At 51.9% G+C, this 23,102-nt stretch overlaps 1 protein-coding gene across 1 annotated transcript in view; it reads right to left on the reverse strand.

Moving 5' to 3' along the window:
- LOC311202930 (butyrophilin subfamily 1 member A1-like) overlaps positions 1–23,102 on the reverse strand; it is a gene marked incomplete at both ends in the record, with an annotated part of 517,675 nt that overhangs the window by 322,933 nt on the left and 171,640 nt on the right. The window lies entirely within an intron of this gene.

A 23,102-nucleotide genomic window follows, 5' to 3' on the forward strand; every position in this document is an offset into this window, starting at 1 on the left:
AGAATAGGTATGGGTGTAAAGGATTGTTTCTTTACTATACCCTTGGCCCCTCTGGACAAGGAGAATTTTGCCTTTACTGTACCAACTGTAAATCATAATGAGCCTGTGAAAAGGGATCACTGGAAAGTTCTGCCTCAAGGTGTGAAGAACTCACCTACCATCTGTCAGGGCTTTGTTGTTCAAGCACTATCCCCGGTGCGTGAGGCCTACCCAACAGGGTATTGCTGTCACGATATGGGTGACATCTTGCTGGCTGCAGAAACTGCAGAGCAGTTGCTAACCATGGAACAAGCAGCCATTTGTGGCCTGCAACAAATGGGTCTGCTCATTGCTCCTGAGAAAGGTCATACAATACCCCCGTGGAAATATCTGGGCATGATTGTGGCTGCAAGGCAGGTAAAGCCGCAGCCTGTCGAGCTGGATGTGAGCATCAAAACACTTAATGACATCCAAATAATGCTGGGGACATTAAATTGGATTTGACCCTACCAACTCAAAATTGCAGCTTTTACTAGAATTGCTAAAGCATTCTAGTGACCCCACCCTCACTTTAATCATAAATTCGCTTCCTTCTTCCCTCCCATCGCAGCATAGGGAGGGGCAGGGAATGGGGAATGGGGGTGTTCAGTCCATTCTTCCCGAGTTTTCTTGAGTCTCAGCTTGGGGGGGACATTCCACACTCACACCCTTCCCCTGTGGCACCGTGGTGTCCCACCCACGGCAGACAGTCCATCATGAACTTCTCCAGTGTGAATCCTCTCTATCAGGGAGTCATCTCCTCACCATTCCTCAGCACGGCTCCTTCCACGGGTACTGATCTTTGGGCCCAGACTGCTCCAGCCTGGTCCCCTCCAGAGTCACAAGTCCCCCAGCAAACCTGCTGAGGCGTGCCGCAACTGAGAGACGGGACACCGCTTAATGTAAGCAAGTGATCGGTTTATTGCACACATACAGCAGCTTATATATTTTCTAGATGCGTCAAGCTTAGCGAGCTTTAAATTGATTGGATAATATAAAACCGTCAGAAGGCTTTTTACAGGTTACTGATGTCTTCAGGGTTAAAGGTTATCTTCACACCACAGCTGCAGTTACACCGTCAACACAATGGAATGCTCCTCGCTTCATGATGTTTTGAGACATCCCGTTCTTCGGGTCTCCCACAGCCTTCACAGCCTTTGCATCCTTCGTCCAACCAAGGCTATCAGGCCTCCCACAACTTTCGTCCGACCAAGGCTATCAGATCTTGGTCGCTTGCTCCACTGTGCAATTTCGCAGCTGCAGAATCATTGTCTGCTTTTCCCACATCTCCCCCGATCTGTTGAACAATAAGAACCTTGTGAATAGCATTAGATATCATTGTCTGTACACACTGTAAAAAGCACGGCAAAAGTATTAAAAACAACAAAATAACAAGTACTACATATAGCATTGTTTTGATTAAGCTTCTCATCCACCCTGTAAAGCCCCAGCTAGAAAATAGCTGGTCTAGCCAGTCCCATATATCGTCTTCTCGGAGTTTCATAACTCCGTTCTTAAGTTGTTGTATGCTGGCGTGGATTGATTCCGAGTGGTCTGAAAGATTCATACAACACATGCCTTCAAAATCCTCACAGCCATGTCCTTGAGCTAAAAGCAAAAAATCTATAGCAGCACGATTTTGCAAAGTTGCATGTCGTACACTATCTACATCAAGCAAAAGACCAGAAAGCGCTTTACTAGTAGCATTGGTCTGCTTTGCTAGCCAGCATCCCAATTTGTCCAAGGTGCCGAGTGCTTTTGCAGACATGACACCAGGGGCAAGGAATGAAGCTGTAAAGCGTTGTCCAATTATCAAGTGGCAATCCTACCAGACAGGTAGAAAAGGGATTTTCTGGGGAGGCAGTAGCCAGACAAAGAGTATCTTGACCTGTTAGGTTGGCCAGTGTAACCCATATGTTAACCTTAGGGAAAAAATGGGGGAAAAGGATTAGCTTTCACTGTAGCTCCAAACAAAAACAAAAGGAGTATCATGATAGTAGTTTTCAAGTAGGCAGTGAAACGTCCGCGTCCGGTTCTTCGGCTGGGGTCGTCGTCAGTGGTTCTCTAAAGGGTTTAACGTTCCTCGCCGGGATCCACCGCGGACCACGTTCTGTGGAAACACAAGCATAACCCCTTCCCCAAGTGACAAGCGGATAAGGGCCTAAAATTTTTCCTGTTTCTAGGTCTCTTATTAAAACTGGTGCCTTTTTTGATTCTGTAAATTCTTGGCTCATATTAAAGTGTTGAACAATAGGAGGATTTTGATCCATCAAGGAACAATTTAAAAAATTAAAAACATATAATGCTTTCTGTAATCTTTCTCCTGGGGTTGCCTGCTTCATTCCCCCCTTTTGTTTTTGCAAAATATTTTTTAGAGATTGGTGGGAGCGCTCAATGAGAGATTGACCAGTAGGGGAATGAGGTATTCCTGTAATATGTGTAATGCCCCAGGTATTGAAAAAGTTTTGTATAGTAGCAGAAATATATGCAGGTCCATTGTCTGTTTTTATTTTTTGGGGTATGCCTAAAGTGGCAAAGGCTTGTAAAAAGTGGCGTTTAGCATCGCGAGCCTTCTCTCCCATATGACAGGATGCATACAAGGCTCCCGAAAAGGTGTCTATTGAAACATGTATATATTTTTGTTTTCCAAATTCTGGATAGTGTGTGACATCAGTTTGCCATAACTGTAAGGCTTGCAGTCCTCGGGGGTTAATTCCACCCGTGACTGATGGGAAAGACACTCGTTGGCAATCAGGACATGTAGCAATAATTTCTGTTGCCTGTTGTGTAGTGAGGTTGAAGGAGCGTTTTAATGCTCCGGCATTCTGGTGGAAAAAAGAATGGCTAAGCCTTGCTTGAGCAAAGAGATCTGGAAGAATTTGTGCAGTAAGGGTTAATAGGTCAGCTTGTCTATTTCCTTCTGCAATATAGCCTGGTAAGGTGGTATGTGAGCGGACATGCATAATAAAATAAGGAGTTAATCTAGAGTCCAACAAGGCAATAAGTTCCTGTAACAGATTAAATAAGAGAGAGTTAGAAACATCTTTCAAAACAGCGGCTTCTGCACGTTGAACTATTCCTGCAACATAGGCAGAATCAGTAATTATGTTAAGTGGTTCTGACCATTTACGAAAAACACGTACAACTGCTGCAAGTTCTACAATTTGAGGCGAGCCTGGTACTAGAGAAATGTCTGAGTTCCAGTTTTGGGTTTGTTGGTCCCACCAGATAATGACAGACTTATGAGTTTTCCCGGACCCATCCGTAAATACTGTGAAAGCTTCCAGAGGTGTCTCACTTCGCTTTGGTTTCTGTGACAGTTGAAAGTCAAGGTGTAAGAGTTTATGAGCTGGTAGGTGAGAAGAGATTTGTCCAGAGTAGTCTGCGAGGGCCATGGCAAAGACGTCTGATCGGTGGTATAGCCACGAAAGGTAAGCCTTGACCACTGGTAGGTATATGTGTACAAAGTCAATTCCTGCTAAGGCTAGTAGTCGTTGACGCGCTTTAAGAATCAGAGAGGCAAACATCTCATGTTGCGTAAGTATAGTTTTTGAGGGTTGGTGTGATAAAAATATCCATTCAATGATTATCAATGGGTCTTTTTGTGTAATATCCCATTGGAAAATGAGGGCGTATGGCTGTCGTGCAGGATTTAAAATTGCTAAATAAAAAGGAAGGTTTAAGTCACAACGGTGTGCCTGTCTAGACTCAATAGCCTCAGTCACCTTCGCAATAGCCATCTGAGAAGGTTTGTCTAATGTTCTCGGAGCACAAATGTTAGTGTCTCCTTTCAGGAGTTTAAAAAGAGGGTCAAGATCAGAGTTTGTGATTCCCAATAGTGGACGAACCCAGTTTATGGTTCCCAGGAGTTTTTGCACATCATTCAAAGTGGTAATTTTTGTGTTTAGGGTAAGTGGCTGAGGTGCTATGGTTTTTGATCGTATTAGCCAGCCCAAATATTTCCATGGGGATATTGATTGAACCTTTTCAGAGGCAATACAGAATCCAGCTGCATTTACAGCTTTAATGACAAGGGCTAGGGCCTTCTGCATGTCTTCTTCATGAAGTGCGGCTACAAGGATGTCGTCCATATAATGGTATATTAAAATAGTAGACATGGCCTTCCTTATTGGGCTTAAAATTTTTGCTACGTACCATTGGCAAATTGTTGGACTGTTTTTCATTCCTTGTGGCAGCACTACCCAATGGAATTGGCGTAAAGGCTCTTGCACATTGACGCTTGGAATTGAAAAGGCAAATTTGGGTGCATCCTGAGGGTGCAAAGGTATGTTAAAGAAACAATCTTTTAAATCAATCACTGTAAGATGCCAATCTCGAGGTAACATGGTTGGTGAGGTGAGCCCCGGTTGGAGGGCTCCCATATCTTCCATAGCGTCATTAATTTTTCTAAGATCATGCAGTAGGCGCCACTTGCCATTGGGTTTTTTGATAACGAAAACAGGAGAATTCCAGGGACTGACCAAGGGTAACACATGTCCCTTTTGTAATTGTTCCTCTACTAGGTCATTTAGAGCGCGCAATTTCTCAATAGGAAGGGGCCATTGATCCACCCAAATAGGGGTATCTGTTTTCCATGTGATTTTTAGAGTGTCGCGCTCCTCAATGGCCCCCCCTAAAAATGTGTTTTTAATGTCATTCCCCATTGTGTTAGTACATCTCGTCCCCATAAAACCATTGGTATTGGTAAGACAAAGGGTTTAACTGTGGCTATGTGTCCCTCTGGGCCTTCAACAGTGATGGAGTGGAGGCTTTGTCGACTTGTGCCGGTTCCTCCTACCCCTGCAATGTGGAGGCCATTTTGCCTGCGAGATAACTGTGACATCAGCTCCCGTATCCAAGATGCCTTGCAAAGGATATCTTTGTCCAGATTGGGTCAGAATAGCTTTGCACATGGGACGCTGGTGGGATATGTTCTGTGCCCAATAAATTGAGGGGGTGCCTGTAGACCCAAAATTGCCCGTCCTAACGGGTAATAGTTCGGCTGTGGCAGGGTCTTTTTGTGGTCCCAAAAAGGGTACCAATTGAGCAATTCGGCTACCTGCTGGAATACTACAAGGGGGAAAAGGAGTCCAAGCCATTATTGCGATATTGCCCACTGCGTCTGCGTCCACCACTCCAGGGAGCACAAAAAGTCCCGTAAGCGTGGTAGAAGACCTACCAACGATTAGGGCACTTTGTTTTCCCAATCTAGCGCTGTCACTAGTGGTGGGCAGCAGGTGGACCGTGGAATCGAGTAATGTTACTGTGTGGGCGGTTGCCAAGTCCATTCCTGCACAGCCTGAGGTTGCTGGGCATAGACCTGTGGCATTGGCTGTGTTTGGACTCCCCCCTGTAGTGTAACTGCAACTTGCGGAATTTGTTTCTGCACGCGCCGCGGATTCGCGCTCCGCGACTTGTTTCCCTGAAGGGGCTGCCCCTGGGCATTATATTTTGAGCGGCATCGATTTGCGTAATGTCGCCCTTTCTGGCATCTGGGACAGACGCCTGGGGCTTGTGGCTGTGGCTGTGGCTTTGTCGGGCAGTTTTTCTTAAGGTGCCCGGGCTTTCCGCAGTTAAAGCAGGAAGGAGAGGGTCTCATAGCGGCAAAAGCGGTGGCCATAGCCTCAAATTGTAAAGCCTGTAAGACTCGCTTACAGTCTGCGTTAGCATTCTCTACAGCTAGTTTTAAAAGTAATATTTCTCTTGCTTCCGTGTTGTCAACCTGTTTTTCTAACGCCAGTCTCAGTCTATCTATAAATTGCATATAAGACTCGCGAGGTTCCTGTATTATAGCAGTAAAGGCTTTTTGTGGTTTTTGAGTATCGGGGGTCTTTAAAAGTGCCTTTTTTGCTTCCTCGCGTACAGCTCTCAAAGCTTCCCTTGGGACCTCTCTGGCTTGGGTTACGGGGTCAGCGTACTGCCCCGTCCCCGTTAAATGCTCCAAAGTTAATGCAGCCATATTAGGATCATTATGTCCTACATAGCTAGTCAGGAGGGTTTGTAACCCCTGTCTCCATTGAGATTCCCACAATGTGTATTGCGTGGGTGTACACAGTAATTGTGCGAGAGATTTGAGATCATGGGGTGTCATAGTATAAGTATCGAAAACAGATGATAGCATAGTAACAAAGTAGGGGGAAGATAAACCGTGCTCCGTAGCCATACAATGCAATTCCTTAATCACAGAAAAAGACAGAGGTTCCCACTGAGCCCCGCGCCCGCGCCCTTGATACACGACCGGTGCTACAATTTTTTGTGCCATTTCCAAGTCCCCTTCCCGTAACGCTTGCCGTTTGATTTTGGTCCACACGTTGTGTGGGTCAGGGGGGAACAAATCAGGCTCATCCTCCGGGTCTGAAGGACCAGGATCAAAGGGGTCATCTTCAGGAGGGTAATTTACTAATCCCCCTTTTTTTGAGCATGGCTTTGGCACTAATGAAGGGTCGGTTTCAGGGGAAGGAGGCAGTTCCGGTGGGGCTGAAGGAAGGACAGGGGAATCGTCCCCGTCAAAATCTTTTCCAGGCGATTGATTCGCTCTATTAGAGCGCTCTTGTTCTTTTAAAGTTTCAAATATAATTCTCCACCAAGGGAGCAGTTTTTGCGCCTGGGGGTCGCCCTTTGTGGCTCCGTCCCAAAGTTTAACACCCACGGAGTCCCATATATCCGTTGTAAAAATATTCGATGCAGTGACAGTGGGGATTTTAACCTGGACCCACTTCAAAGTGCATTTAAGATCATGACCCGAAATAGCCTTATCATGTTTGGCTAATAAAGCTTTCATAAGTTCATATACGTCTCTTTCTAGGGGAGTCGAAACTTGCCCTCCCATCTGGATTACCCGCAGCTCACCTCTTTTCCTCGAGGGATTGTTTGCCGGCTCCTGCTTCCTTTCAGCAGCGTACTCTGTAGTTCTGCGGGAGTTGCGACCGGCTGCCAGATAGGCAGTTCTCCAGTTCCTTGGAGTGCCGAGTCGTCCGGTCCGTTTCGGATCAAATCACGTCCTCCGGTCCGTTTCGGATCGAATCACGTCGTCCGGTCCGTTTTGGATCGAATCATGTCGGGGTCACCATTTGCCGCAACAGAGAGACGGGACACCGCTTAATGTAAGCAAAGTGATCCGTTTATTGCACACATACAGCAGCTTATATATTTTCTAAATGCGTCAAGCTTAGCGAGCTTTAAATTGATTGGATAATATAAAACCGTCAGAAGGCTTTTTACAGGTTACTGATGTCGTCAGGGTTAAAGGTTATCTTCGCACCGCAGCTGCAGTTACACTGTCAACACAATGGAATGCTCCTCGCTTCATGATGTTTTGAGACGTCCCGTTCTTCGGGTCTCCCACAGCCTTCACAGCCTTCGCATCCTTCGTCCAACCAAGGCTATCAGGCTTCCCACAACTTTCGTCCGACCAAGGCTATCAGATCTTGGTCGCTCGCTCCACTGTGCAATTTCGCAGCTGCAGAATCATCATCTGCTTTTCCCACAGCTCACAGTATGGGCTGCAGGAATCTGTCTGACCACTCAGTATTCAGAAATCAATAAATCAAACATAAAAGATACAACAAAAATAAACAAAACAAAAAAATAGAATTCTTTGGATTGGACAATTGGTTTCATGAGTGGGAAATTTCAGGATGGATATTGTCAATGGTCAAATTTGGATTATTGGATTTGGTAATTATAGTACTTGTCTTACTCTTACTGCCATGCTTATTGAGCTTTCTGCAAAGGGCCCTTGCAGAGACCTCTAAAAGCAGTTTTTGAAATGCAGATACTAAAAGGGAAAAAAAAGAAATTGTCAGGGAGTACAGTAGGCCTGCCAGCGACCTGGCTTTCCTCACAGAAGTCATAGGCCCTGACAGTATCCTTGAATTCCCATGTAGCAGGAAAGTTACTCATGTTGAGAGGTATTTGGTAATAACATCCTCAAAACATAGTGGCCTTGAAGACAGAGGTACAGACTGCCTTAAACAAAGAAAGAGTTGTAGGAAGGTATTTGGAAATAAGTGAACATGTCATGAACCAGCCATAATAAGATGGCCAAAACACAGCAGGTGTGCGGATAACTTTTAGACATCAAAGGTAAACTAACAACGATTAGCTGTAAGATATGCTTCTCAAAACTCGTTATAAGTACTAATTAATCACTTTGGTGTGAGCAGTATGTATAGCCAATTAGCAGTTTTTAGCTTGCCACACTTTACAGTATGGCTTTCTGGTTATGGGATGGTTTTTAGATTTAGTTAAACAAGGGCTTATGTTTTTGTTAGTTATTTTTGCCTAAATGATGTGTTGATCACATAGATTTTGACATGGTCATTGATTTGACTATTCTTCACGGGCCAGTGTAGCCCATTGGTGCACTTACTCAGTGCAAAAAGAAAAAGGGGGAGCCGGGGGCAGCCTTAAACATGCTCTACTACAGAATCATGCAGCAGTTGATTTTCTGCTTCTGGCACAGGGTCATGGGTGTCAGGACTTTGAAGGGATGTGTTGTTTTAACCTTTCAGATCACAGCCAGTCTATACACAGTCAACACAGAACATACTCAGAAGATACAAGTAAATAAAGGTCTATTTGATGACTGGCTAAGGACAATGTTTGGGGATCATAGAATCATAGAATTGTAGGGGTTGGAAGGGACCTTGAGAGATCATGGGGTCCAACCCCCCTGCCAAAGCAGCTCCATAGGACATATCACTCAGATAGGCGTCCAGACGGGTCTTGAATATCTCCACCACCTCCCTGGGCAGCCTGTCCCAGGGCTCTGTCACCCTCACTGGGGAAAAGTTCTTCCCCATGTTGGTGTGGAACTTCCTGTGCTCCAACTTGCAGCCATTGCCCCTTGTCCTGTCCCCACAGACCACTGAAAAGGGGCTGGCTGATTCCCCCTGCATCCCCTGCTTCAGATAATTATAGACTTTAATTAGGTCCCCCCTTAGTCTTCTCTTCTCAAGGCTGAAGAGTCCCAACTTACTCAGCCTTTCCTCACAGGGGAGATGCTTCAGGCCCTTAATCATCTTTGTAGCCCTCCTCTGGACTCTCTCCAGGAGATCCCTGTCCTTTTTATACCAGGGAGCCCAGAACTGGACACAATACTCCAGGTGAGGCCTGACCAGGGCAGAGTAGAGGGGGAGGATCCCCTCCTTTGACCTGTTGGCCACACTCCTCCTGATGCCCCCCAGGATCCCATTGGCTCTCTCAGCCCCTAGGGCACACTGCTGGCTCATGGCCAACCTGTCATCAACCAGGACCCCCAGGTCCTTCTCCACAGAGCTCTTCTCCAGCAGGTCATCCCCCAGCCTGTACTGATACAATTGGTTGTTCCTTCCCAGGTGCAAGACTCTACACTTGCTTTTGTTGAAGTTCATCTGGTTTCTAACTGCCCAGCTCTCCAGCTGGGATATAAGCCCCTGGCTTGTAGGACTGATTAAGGAAGGTTTATGCTGGCTTTTATTCATTTTAATTGTAATTATAATAGTACACATACATATAGATGTATTATAAAAGGAATTGAAAAGGTAACTAACCAGGCACTGCTTGTACAAAAAGAAAAAGGGGGAATTGTTGCAGAATGGCTTGAGAAGCAAGGCCATGAGCCTATGGAGCAGCTGTCCAAGCAGTCGCCTCTGTAGTCTAGTAAGACCAGGCCCCACACCGTCTTGGTGAGAACAAAAGGATCAACAATATGTCAGCGTATTCTTGTGTGTCATGTAGCAAGGCCATGGGATGTGGGAGCAGGAGGTGTGACAAGGATTCAGCGCTCCTGGGATTGGGAAAAAGACACTATTCCCAGGCTGCAAGATGGATGGAGTATGTAAATGTAACCTTTAGTTAAAAACCAATTAAAATACGATAAGTATAATACGTGGTAGGAATAGTATAAAAGGAAGTGTGTGCTTGCAATAAAATTGAAGTGCTTTATCAATCACATTGATTGGCAGCACCTAGCCGTGCAGGTAGGAGGGCTGGTAGTCAGGGAGGGGGTGACCATCCAGCAGCACCTGCCCGGCTCTCAGTGTCACAGGGAAACCAGGGTGATCTTTCCCGCCCCTGGGAGGCACCACTGCCAGCATCTCTCCAAGCAGCAGCTTGAGGGACACACTCTGGGGTGAGAGAGGTCAAGCCCTGTGGCCCCTCCTCCAGTGACCCCAGCACTCCCAATGCAGTTTTGCCTTGTTCCCACCATGTCCCAACACCCTCCCCACCACACCCATGTCCCCACTCTGTCCCCACAGTCCCTGCCATGTCCACACAGCTTCCCCACCACCTCTCTATCCCCATGCCTTGTCCCTATGCTCTCCACCTCATCTGTGTCCCCATATGCCCTCTTCACCATGTCCCCATGTCCACCTGCCATATTTGCCACCATGTCTGCCTGTCCCCCTGCTGTGCCTCCAAACTGTCCCTGCCAAGTCCATAACCCCATGACCTCCCCACCATGCCCTCCTGCCCTGTCACTGCAGCCCCCATACTTCCCCCATGACCACCTTGAGGAAGGGCTCAGGGTAGCAGAACCAGACATCCTTGAGTTGGAGGTGGCCCTCCAGGACATCAGGCAGCCTTGTCCCCACGGCTGTCACCAACTCCTCCCTCCACCATATCCCCACATCCTCTCTACCACCTCTGGGTCCCCATGCCATCCCCATGTCTCCTCATCATGTGTCCCACTCCATGTCCCACGCCCTCCACACTGTGTTTCCATGTCCCCCACTATTTCTGCGCTCCATCCCTGTGGAGACCAGCAGAGAGCAACACGCAACTTGGTATGAATTTCAGGTGAAGCCGTTTATTGGGTGAAATCCCACAGATTAGAGACATTTGTTACTGCAAACGTGGCAAGCTGAAAAACTGCTACTTGGTTACATACACTGTTCACACCCCACTGATTGGTTAGTGATTATAACGAGTTCTGATAACCCATCTTATCACTAAATATCCTTAGTTTACCTCTGATGCCTAAAAGCATCTGCACACCGGCTGTGTGACCATCTTATTATGGCTGGTTCTTGACATGTTCCGTTACTCCCAAGTTCTTCCCATCACAACTTCTTGGTTTAGGGCAGCCTGTACCCCTGTCATCAAGGCCGCTGTGTTTTGGGAATGTGATTATTAAGTTCCTCTCAGCATGAGTAACTTGTCCTGTCTCATGGGCACACGAGGATATTGTCAGGGCCTAAATCTTGGGTGAAGCGAGCTAGGCCGCTGCCAGGCCTGCTGTCTTCCCCGACACCCCAGGAACCTGGAGGGTCAGGGCTTTCCTTGCCAAGAGGACAGTCCTAAGAGTGCCTGGTGTCATTTTCTGGCTCTGCCAGCATCCTCCTTCGAAAATTCTAGTCCTACAGCAACAGTTCAAAAAGAAATCTGTGAAGGATGAATGATGTTCCTGGCCTGAACCCTCCCCAGGTAGCCCACACGCAGCCCCAGGAACCTTGGGCTGAAGGGCATTCCTAGGCACGGGAATGGTCCTAGTAATGGCAGATGGAATTTCAGGCTCTCCCAGTGCCCACCTTCAACAATGCAAAACATCCAGCTAGAGCTGCCAAATGAAAGGGGTGAGAGCTGAAAGATGCTGCTGGTCTGAAATCTCCCCAAGTAGCTGTCAGGCTGCACAAACAGACTAATTTGGCAGAGGTTACAATCCACTGTGTTCCAACTGACCTCAGGTTGCTCTGGGTGGCTGGGGTCACCTGGGCTTAACTCCTGAGTAACATCCAACTGGGTGTTTTGTCATGACCAGGTCTTTGCAATGTTCAGGAACAGAATTAAGACTCAAACCTGAGTCAAGGGTCAAGTCACTTTATTTGGCCAACAACAACTGTGCAAGAGAAGGGGGAGAGAATGAAAAAAGAGTGGAAAGAGAGAGAGAGAGAGAGAGAGAGAGGATGCAATCTCTACCACCACAGAGCTGCAGTGTCCTGTCAGTCCAGTGTCTTCAGGTCCAGTGAGGGAACGTTCCCTCCACGTTGGTCACCTCTGTTCTTTTATTGTGTTGTATTCACTCCTTCCAGGAATCAATCAGCATATTCCAAGAGCTACTTTGTTTAGCCACCCCCCACACACACACGCAGTGGTGGTGTGCCTGCCCAGTACCGTCACTGGGAGGTTTCAGGTGGTCTTCAGGGGTCTCCAGGCCCCTTTCTCTTCCAGACCCCGGGTCTGGGCGCATGCGCAGGGCTTGGGTTAAATTCACTCAGCTCTGCATGGGGGGCCATAGGAAGGCAGGAAGCATCTGGTCTTGCAGTGTGACCGTTGCTGCAGTGCTGACAGTGGGGAGAGCTGGTGGTGGAATGTTCCAGCAGGGTTGAGACAAACACCTGACACAGTCTCTGAATTGTTGGAGACGGTCCCCTACACCACCCTCTGGCTCCACAGGGCTGTTTCCTTCATGGGACGCCAGGGTGGCATGAATGACAGGAGGTCAAGCAAGGAAGAAGGACAAGAGAGAGCATGTTCCCAGCAGCTAACAGCACCCAATGAACTCTGGCATTTGTACTTCTTAAAAGGTCCATTTCTTCCTGCTGGAACAGGCTGCCCAGAGAGGTGGGGGATGCTCAGTCCCGGGAGGTGTTCAGGGCCGGGCTGGATGGGGCCCTGGGCAGCCTCGTGTGGATCTACACGATGTGTAGAGCGGGAGCGGGGAGAACCTTCCCCTCGGCTCCCGCTGCTCCATCCCCGGGGGCTCGGGGAGCTTCGCAGCGCCCGGCTGAGTGTCCGGTGCTGGGAACCAGGGGGGAAAGGCTGGGGGGAGCGGGCGGGGGAGGGGGCGGGGGTGGGAGTGGAGGAGGGAAGAAAAAGGAAGGATAAGGACGGGCGGGAGGAGCAGGAAGGGGGAAGGAAGAAGCTGGGTGCTGTTTGGGGAGGACGCCGGCCGCAGCAGCGGCTGGAGAGGGGCGTGTCCATGCAAATCGCGAGCAGAGGGCCGCGCACGGGCTGCTGGGAGTGCTCGGTGCGGAGCTCTCCGCCGGTTTCCCGGAGCCGGGAGCAGCGGATCCCGGCGGGAAGAGGCGGGATAGGCAGGGGAATGCGAATGCAAGCGGGACGAGAGGGTGTTTTGGGGCCGCTGTGGAGCATCCGTGAGTTGTGTGAGTGTCGGCGGGGGTGTGTGGAGGTGCTGGGTGTGCGGGAGCATCGCTTCTCGGCCTTTTGGCTAAGATCAAGTGTAGTATCTGTTCTTATCAGTTTAATATCTGATACGTCCTCGATGAGAGGACTTTATATTAAACGGATTTTTGGGTCTGGGAGTTGGACCCGGAGCTTGCTCCCTCCGCTCCGCGCATCGTCCCGGTATTGCAGTGCCTCCGGGAGCGGTGCACCCCGAGATGGTCAAAGACAGATGGATCTGGGCTCTTTGTTTTCTTTGCCGGAGCTTCTGTGACCCGGGACATCCCGATCCCTTCCCCCCTGAAGGATGCGGATCCCTGGAGCGGGGTCCCGGGGTGGGGGATAAACCCGGCTTCCTGCCTGTCTGGAAACAGACCGTCTGTCTGCTGACAGATGGTCCCTGTCTGTCCCCACAGGGATCTGAGTGAGTAGGGGGCTCCTCCTTATCCACCCCAAGAACTACCTTCCTGCTGATGCTTCCTCCTTATCCGTCCCAGGTGCCACCTGCCTTGGGATGCTGGGGTCACGAGTCACAGCCTTGCTCCCATTTATTATGTTCTCCTTATCAGCTTTCCCTCCAAGCATCTTGCAATAGTTAGTAATTGAATTTGCTCTTATTGATGTGTTAGTTATTATAAATGCGATTTCTTATGCTCCCTTATATACGTCCCCCCCACCCATCAAACACGCCAGTGTCTTGGGAACAGCCTGTGCAGTTTGCTCTGTCCCCAGATCACAAACGTTCCCTTCACACCCTGAGCTCCTCAGCTCCTGTTTTAATTCTTTCTCTCCCTCCCTTCTGCCAGGATGTTCAGCAAGGAGAGAAGAAGATGGACAAACAGCTGCTCCAACAAGGGAAGGGAGAATGGCCTGGAAGCCCGGCTGATCCGCTGCCCACCAGCGCCAACAAGTCACGACAGGGAGAATAAGCCCTGCCTTTGTGGTGGGGACTTTGTAGCTGGTGTAAATGGGGCTGGGGGCTTCACCTGCTCTGTGCTGAGAGAGGCAGCATCTAGTTCTAGTGCTGGCAGCCTGACTTGAAGGCAGGAGATCCCCAGCGCTGGCTGTTCAAAGGGATCGATCCTCCTCCCGTCTGACACGGAGGAGTTTTGCCTCGGTGGGGAATCCTGTTCTCCCCGGGAAGGAGAAACGTGAGGGAAACACAGGGGGTGCCGGGATTCTCGGGGTGGAAACCCGGGGGCACCCCGAGAAGCCTCAGCCCGGCTGCCCGCGCAGCTCCCTCCCTCCCTCCCCGCATCCCCGCCCTTCTGGCTCGGGCAGGGCAGGGGGAGCGGGGTGGCTGCGGGACCCAGCCGAACCCAGCGGGACAGGGGAAACCCGCCCCGTTCCCGCCCGCTGGGTTCGGCCGTTCCCGGCGGGTTCGGCGGCCGGTCGCGCGTCGCCGTTGCCCGGGCAGCCGGTCCGGCCGGTGCCGGGCGGGGCCGTTCAACGCTTCCCAAGTCCCCGCTCCGTGTCCCGGGACACGCGTCCTGCCCACCCGCCGCTCTCGCTCAGTCGAGCCTTCGGCCATGGCTGAGCCGGTCGGTGCTGCGGGAGCGGGAGCGGAGACAGGCCCCGAGCGCCGGGAGAGCGCTGGGGAAAGGGCTCGGTAAGCCCCGGGTCTCCGTCCTCTCCCCCGCTGAGCCGGGGGGAGGAGACCGGAGGGGGAACCTGCCCAGGGGCCGGGCCGCCGGCCGCTCCCACCCACCTGCGTCCCTCGGGCCGCAGAACCTGCGGTGGGGGGGCGGAGAGAGAGAGGAGAGGAGAGGAGAGGAGAGGAGAGGAGAGGAGAGGAGAGAGCCGCCCCTCTCCTGCCCGGGCTCTGCCTCCCCAGACAGGCGGCGGGAGGAGCCACTGGAGGGGCTGCCCCGCACAGCCCTGGGAGGGGCGGCCGGGCAGGGCCGGGCCGGGCAAGCGGGGGGCAGAGCGGGGGAGGGACGGCCCAGCCCGGCCCAGCTCCACCCAGACAGGCAGCGGTCGGAGCCAATGGCGGGGCTGCCCCACCCCCTGGTGGGAGGGGCCGGGCCGTGCCGGGCGCGGCGCAGGACGGGCGCGTTCCCGCCGCGGGCTGCCGGTGCCTCTGTGCCGATGGCTGCCGGGGCCCCTCGGCGGCCTCTTGGCCGCCGCCCGCCGCGCCCCCCGAGCCGTCCCCGGCCGCGCCGCCGCTGCAGAGGCCGCCCCCCAGGTGAGCGCTCCGGCCCGAGGCCGTCCGGCCGCCCGAGGGCCTCGCCCCGTCCCTGAGGCCCCGCGGCCTCCCGGGTGCGGCCTGCGGGACCTCTCCTGGGCGTTGGAGCCCAGGGCGGGAGCGGAGCTGCGGGTCCCCCCGCCCCGAGAAGGCCCCTGGCGACCCCGCCCCCCTTGGCCCCCCGGGGGCTTTTCCGTCTGGGAAGCGGGGAGTTGGGAAAGAAACGGGCCCTGGGAGCGCGCGTGGGGCAGGAGCAGAGGGCTCTGTGTGTGTGTGTGTGTGAGGGGGAGCAGCGGCTGGGGGGGAGTCCCGGCGTAGGGCGTGTGGAGACACGGGGCTGCCTTCCCGGGGCTGAACCGGTGCCGGCATCCCGGAGCTCCCAGGCACAGATGGTGGGTGGTTGTGGGGTTGGAAGGGACCTGAGAGTGTGGTTGGTGAACCCCCCGGGGAGAGTAACTCAGCGTTGTACACAGGGGCATTGCCCCGCTGAAGGGCCGTGTGTGGCTTGGGGGGGGGTTAACCTGTGCAGAGTGAAACAAAGCCCGTTCCACGTTAGCCAAAGCCATGGGTTTGGTGCTGGGAACAAGTGTAACTCATGAAGAAGCATTAACAGAAGGGAATTACCTCACTGTAGTGGGATAAATAGCGGTGCCTTGGCTGGGAGAGGCGGGGGATGCTCTGTGGTGTCTGTGTGTGTGTCATAGATGATCCCAGGGGGGCTTGGAAGGGGAACTACAGCAATTGGCTCTGGGAGTTTTGCTTGTGTGAAGCTGAGCCGTGGTTGTAAATCCCTGTTCTGTGTCTTCTCTCCTCAGCCCTCAGCCGCCTGCGGAACATCCTGATGGGCAGGAACCTCCACAGGTCCAACCAGGTGGTGCCCATGACAAAGGTAGTTCACAGCCCTGGTTCTTCTGGGGTTTGGTGTCCCTTGGAAATCTGAGGGGTGTCTGAACCTGCAGAAGGGTGTGCAGCTTGGAATGAATCCCAGTGCTCTGGGTGGGATCCAAGAGCTGGGCTGCCATGCAAATGGCAATCCAAACCCTCTCTGAAGTCATGCTGTCATGTGGCCTGCCTTTGTTGTTTAGATGCTGCCATCCCTGGGTGTGAGGAGAAGGCTGAAGAGGTTTCTGCTGCTGCGGTGAAGGTCCCAGCCAGGGCAGCAAGGAAACGCCGAGCTTCGGGCAGCGATGCCGCTCCAGGAGCAGAGTCTGTGGGAGAGGTTAGCAGAGACTTTCCTGAACCTGTGCAGCCTCAGGCTCTTCTTTGCCCTTGACAGCAGGCGCCTCTGGTGTGCTGGGTTTGCCTGGCTCAGGTTTGCCTGCTCTGCTCTGGCACGTGGAGCTGAGGAAGGAGCACCTAAACTACATGACCTTGGGAGAAGAATCGCCTGCTTCCTCTGGATAAAGCCCTCTCTGCTGGGTTGGGTATCCAGCGGCCCGGGAGAGGATTCCCCTAGGACTTTGGCTCTGTAAAAACGAGTCCTGAGCTGCTTGACCCCTTAGTTTGGTTGGGGGGTGCCGTGTTCTTTTTCTTACTGCCCCCTAGGGTGAGAGGAGTAAGAAACCCTCATGCTCTGTTATTTGTCCCTGAGAGCACCATTGACTCTTTGTTTGTACAAAACCCCTTTCTGAGGGGCTCAGCTCTCCCCGAGCCAGAGTCAGGGCTGAACTCCGGAATGCTGAGGAGCTGCCCGAGGGGAACTGGGCAGGAAGCCTGAGGGGGTTTAATCCCTGCGTGGGGGAGAGCCCCTATTAACAATCAAACCCAAAGGGCAGCGTGCTGGTCAGAGATCCTGCAAAGATCCTTCTGCTGCACTCTGAGCCAGCAAATCCTGGTCTCTGAATCGGACCAGAGCTGCCTCCCTTTCCGGAAGCTTCCGCTGGCTTGGGCTGGTGTTCAGGTTAAACTCAGGGCGGTGCTTTGTTTGTTTCTGTTCCAGACTCAGGCCCTGTCATCTGAGCCTGCAGTGAAAAGACCCAGAAGTTGTGTGCCAGGAGAAGAACTGGTGCAGACTGGTAAGGCTGACGTCAGGGCGTGAGCTTGTTTCTCCTGCGCTCTTCCTGGCGTGTGGTGCGACTCTCCCCCTTGGCTCACGGACGGGCTGTGGGGGCATCGCCCCTCGGTAGCGTCTGGCAGTGCTGGGGTGGGAACTCAGTCTCTTCCCTGCATCCCTGCGCTGCTGCTGGGTCGGGGCCGGGCGTTTCGCTCGGCATCTCAGTCCCGGAGCTGCCTTGGATGCAGCCAGCTCCAGCTGCGATACGGCCGCTGCCAGCTGGCCAGAAGGAAACTGGTTTGGTTTGGGGTGTTAGATCCCCAGAACCCTTTTTGGGGTTGAATCTGGGTTCAGCCTGGTGATACCTCGTGCCCAGGGCAACTTGCTGCAGTTGCCAGTAAGAAAATCTGAGCCTGTTCTAAAGCAACAGAACACAGGGAATGTGGGGACGTAGGGGAGAGGGGAAACATTGACCTTTGGGGAAGCTCCTCAACCTCCTCAGTTGCCTTTACCAGTGGCTGATTTGCTTACACTCTCCTCTGGTAGATCAAATACCTTGTGGGACTCCCTCGGGCAACGGAACACTCTCCCTGTGGGACAAGACAGCTCCTTGTGCCAGGTAAAACCCTTGTGTTTGCTTTGACTTTCTTCTCTGAAAGGTTTGCTTTCCATTTCATTCCTGAACTTCCTCTGTGCTGCCCAACATCTGTCTCTGAGTCCACATAGGGATGTTTTTCCAAGGTTTCCTGGGCTGCTGTCCTAAGGGAGGTGAATCTTCAGTAGCTTTTTATTTTTCCTTCCTCCCCTCCCAACTAGAGAAGATTTTTATTTTAATTTGGGGACGTGAAATGTAAGGTAATGAGAGGGGATGCCAGGTTTTTCTCTCTTCCTTTCCACCTCTCCTGGTCCTTCTCGCACAACTTAGAGAAGGGGTAACACTAAGGTGACAAATTTGACTCCTGCCCCTCTGGTCTGCCCGAGTTGAGAGTCACCCAGCTGAGTGTGAAGGGTCTCTGCACAGGAATGCCTGCTGTGTTTTGTGGTGACACCAGTGCAGGATGTTTCTGTCCAGGAGTTTGACAGTCTCGTTGTACTTCAGGTATTTCTATTGCTGTAGCTGTGGCTCCCCACTCACATGTAGACAGTTGTGTAGGAATAAACTGTCTCCTTTATGGTGCTCTGACACGTGTCAATACCAAATGCTGTGCTTGTAAACACTGTGGTTCTTCTCTGTTGTTTTTTCCTGCACCAAAGTGCTCCAGCCTCCTCGACTCCTCCAGCCTCCTCGACTCCTCCAGCCTCCTCGACTCCTCCAGCCTCCTCGACTCCTCCAGCCTCCTCGACTCCTCCAGCCTCCTCGACTCCTCCAGCCTTCCCCCCTGCTCCAGTCTTGTACAATCCTCCAATCTACACCATGGCTCGAATCTACTCTGGAGTTAAATCACACCCCAGTCTTCCACCCTACTGCTGTGTTCCATCCTACTCCGGTGTGCCGTCCTGCTACTATCGTGTTCCATCCTACTACTACATCGTGCCATCCTACTGCCATTTTCCATCCTACTACTGCCACGTGTCATCCTACTTTGCTGTTCCATCCTTGTTGTGTGTTCCATCATTGTCCAGTCTTCCAACGTTCTCCAGTCAACCAGTGACAACTGTGTATCACCTGGACCAACAGAAATAGGGAGGAGATCCCTTTCCATCTGGGACCTGTGAGTATCCCCATGACTCGTACCTGTCCCACTTGGTGGGTAGACTGTAGCTGCACCACACAGCAGGAGGACGTAGTATCTGGTTGTCTGGACTTGTGGAGGGTGACACATTACTGCACCCCCTTAGGTACCCGCTGCTTAACTCAGGCTTGTGGTTACGTGGTGCTCTTTAGTCCTTTTTTCATGCTGTTGGTGACTCTCTCTGTGGCAGCAGAGCTTTGAATCCACGTAAGCTGGTGGTTGTAACACCATGTGTTGGAGGGCAGACACCAGGTATTGTCCCAGCCCCCAGCCTGGGAACTTCCTCCACCCAAAAGCTTTTGTATTTCCTCTTCCTGGAGGTGCACCTGGTGTGTGGGTACAGGGTGGGCATTGCAGTTCCTTGCTTGGTTCTCCTGTTCCTCCTCTGACAAGGCGTGGTCTGGGGGCTTCCTAAATGAGCTTCTGCTGTTGTGGGAGTCTCCTTCAGCAGCTGGCTTTTTGTGGGACTAAATGCTGGAGATCAAGAGGATCTTTTGTTCTCTTCTGGTTTAAACAGCAAATTCCTGCCAGAAGAAAGCCGGGCGCGCGCTTGCTGGGGTCGGCACTTCGGGGTGGCCTCAGCAGGGCAGAGCTGCGCTCCCCGTCCCTAACGAACCGGGTGTTTGTGTCTCCTTGCCACCCTGACTTCCTATTGAACAGCTTTCTCTCTCCTTCTCTTTCCAGAGTCACATCCCTCACTTCCAGAGGAAGATGGTGTGGGACATAATCCACCGGCAGCTGCTGTGAGACGGGCACCACTGCAGTCACACTGTGATCCCCTTGGACTGACTCTTAGTTTAGTTTAGTTAAGACTCTTTAGTTTAGTTTAGACTCTTAGTTTAGTTTCTGTTCTAAAGTTTGACCAACTCCCTGCAACGTGGGGTTGGGTTTGTTGTTCTGTTTTTGTCTGTTAATTGTGAAAAGAGAAATATTTATTTATTTTATTGCATTAAATATTTAAATTTTATGAAAAAAAGCCGTGCTGGTGTGAAGCTGTTTGGGACTGGAGCGGCGTTGACCATATAAACAATATTTCATCAGTCATGTTGGAGTGGGGTTTTTTGGGGTTCTTTCTTTTTTTCCCCCTTATATTCTCACAGCTGCTCTAACTCCTTTAAAATCAAAATCCTATACTAGAACCAAAATAATGTCAAATTATCAGGTGCAACTTCTTTAATCAATTTATTATTTATTTTTTAGATTTAACTGGTATAGGTACTAGATTTGTAAACAGAGATACTTCAGGTTTTATTCATTCTCACTTCTTTTATTACTAGGACTTTAGTGCTATGCCTGTTCTCTTAAAAAATAGTAATTAAAAAAAAAATCAGTCCTGTATCTGCTGCCAAGCAAACACCCAATAGAAGTCTAGAATAGCAACAGTTGCCAGGGCCCTCTGGTGACCAACCAGTGACATCTCTGTCAGAGGGGCATCACCTGGGAGGTCACTTCCCAGAGGGGAAGCACCTCCAGTCTTGTCTGGGGAGATCACCTTGAGCAGGTCACACACGACAGTGTCCAGGTAGGTGTTGAATCCCTCCAGAGAAGGAGACTCCCCAGCCTCCCTGGGCAGGAATTCCCTTCTCTTCTTCATTTCTGAAGTCTTCTCTTTGATGGCTCAGCCAGGTGATGGTAGAGATGGTAAAGCTGGTATTAACTCAGTCTGCCCTTTATGCCAGACTTGATCCTACCTCCCGGGTCTGGGATTCCTGAGGGCCCCTTCTAGACAGGTGGATCCTGTCCCTCTCCAACAGGTTGGAGTCACCAAAGAACATCCCCTTGTCGTCCAAGCCAAACCCCTGGCCTTAGTACCAGCCGTGTAGCCAGGAGTTGAGAGGTGGGAGATTTCCCAGCCCGTTCAGAAAAAGGAGGAAAAGCCAACTTGGGCACCAGTGTTTTCCTCCTCTCTCTCGAGGTCCCTTCCAACCCCTACAATTCTATGATTCTATGATCACTAGGCAATTAGACAAGTGGGAAATGTGTTTTTAAGGTGATGAGGGCTCACATTTCTCTGGTCAGAAATCACCCAGAAAAGCTTCTGCCCAGCCTGGAGTCCATCACCATCCTTTTGCTGGTCTTTGGTGGTCTTTCCCAATCGTGTGATTCTGAGACTCCAGCCTTGACCCAGCTGATGTTTTCTTTATCAGTATAGGGAAAGCTTCCAAAAGGGACACAAAACCACATGTGTCAAGATTTCCTCTGGACGCCATCCCTTCTGTCCAGTGTATAAAGACACCACACAGCTCAGTGTCACCCACACCTTGCTGAGGGTGCACTCGATCCCACTGTGCGTGTCACGGGTACAAATATCCAACAGGATGGGTGGCAGGATGAACCTTGGAGGGGCAGCACTTTGTAGTGGTTTCCACTTGGACATGAAGCCATGGAGGGTAACTCTTCCTGTAACCATTTGTTAACCCTTTTCATGCCCATGGAGGGCTGGCAAAGCTGTTGGGGCAGCAAAGGACTCTGGGAGTGGCCCCGTTGCTACCAAGGATACGCGCAAACAGAAGCATCCAGACACCATCCTGTAGCTGACCCTCCAGCGACCATGGCGCTCCCACCTCTGTGGTGCACTTCATGGGGTCTCTCTGCCCCCACCATGATGCCACCCATCTTCCCAACCCCCTACACTGGAGGTATGGCCTGAGCCCACTCCTGGCTGCGCAGGGACACACTCTGGGGAACTCCACAGCCCCTCTCGCCCCTCTCCCTGCTCCCTCTCAGTGCCCTCGCGCACGCTCCTGGCCCAGCTGGGGATATGGTCACCAGCGTGTGTTCATGTCTCTCTCTCAGGACCCACCAACCTCCACCAACTGCCAGGGCAGCAGCAGCAGCAGCCCTTCCCTGCACCCTCCCACTCACCTGGGACAGACCAGAGGTTGGTCCACGCTTGGGGCCTGATCGGCGGGTGCCTGAGGGATTCCCTCCGCCCCCCAGCCTGACACATCTCCCTCTCCCCCCTGCAGATCTGCCAAGCGGCAGCTGATCAGAGCTCCCCATTTCCAGTACCAGTCTGCCTCTGGCAACCCCCTCACTGCTCAGTCACGGCATCGCTCCTCTGCCTGGCACTGTGCTTCAGGGACCACACAGCTGCAGACACCCAGCAGCCTGCTTACACCAACGGCCCCCCAGGGACAAGCACAACTGTTCCTGCCCTACAGCCATCAGGGGACAGCAGCATCGCTTCCCCAGGACCACCCGTTCCCTGTCTGCACACAGCCCATCCTCTCCAGTGGAGACACAGACAGTCCGGTCCCCATGGATGTGGACAGTGTCTCAGGCTGGGACACCTGTCCTGTCCCTATGGATGTGGACACTGTCACAGTCTGTGACATCTCTGTGGACACAGATGTCCCCATGGAAGACGACACCCTGCCAGGCTCTACCATCTCACTTAGCCCTGTTGCAGGGATGGGGGGAAATGAGAGGGAGGGAGGGTGTTGATTCTGTAGTTAGTACCTTTGATTACTGTTTTGTTCCGATTTTTCATTAAAAGCCATTTCTTGAGAACCTTTCTGTGTCTGCATGGGAGGGGCGGGGAGTGCAGGGGGCACCAGGCAGCACAGATCCCAATGGGCACAGTATAGTCACCCCATAGATCCCCTGCAAGCACCCTATAGACACCCTATAGATCCCCTGCGGGCACCCTATAGATCCCCTGTGGACCCTATACATACCCTATGGACACCCTATAGGAGCCTTATGGGAACACTATAAGCACCCAATGGGCACAATACAAGCACCCTATAGATCCCCTGCAGGCACCCCATAGACACCCTATAGATACCCTCTGGACACCCTATAGGAACCTTATGGGAACCCTATAGACACCCAATGAGCACAATACAGGCACCTATAGACAGCCTACAGATACCCTATAGGCACCCTATAGACACCCAGTGGGCACAATAGAGACACCCTATACATCCCCTGCGGGCACCCTATAGACACCCTATAGATCCCCTGCGGGCACCCTACAGGCACCCTATGGGGAGGGGTGTGGGTACCCCCGGGGGTCTGGGTGGCCCAGAGGGTCCCTCACCTGCCGGTCCCTTGAGTCCCG

Source organism: Gallinula chloropus (genome assembly GCF_964237585.1).
Source record: "Gallinula chloropus genome assembly, chromosome: 32".
NCBI classification, from domain to species: Eukaryota; Metazoa; Chordata; class Aves; order Gruiformes; family Rallidae; genus Gallinula; species Gallinula chloropus.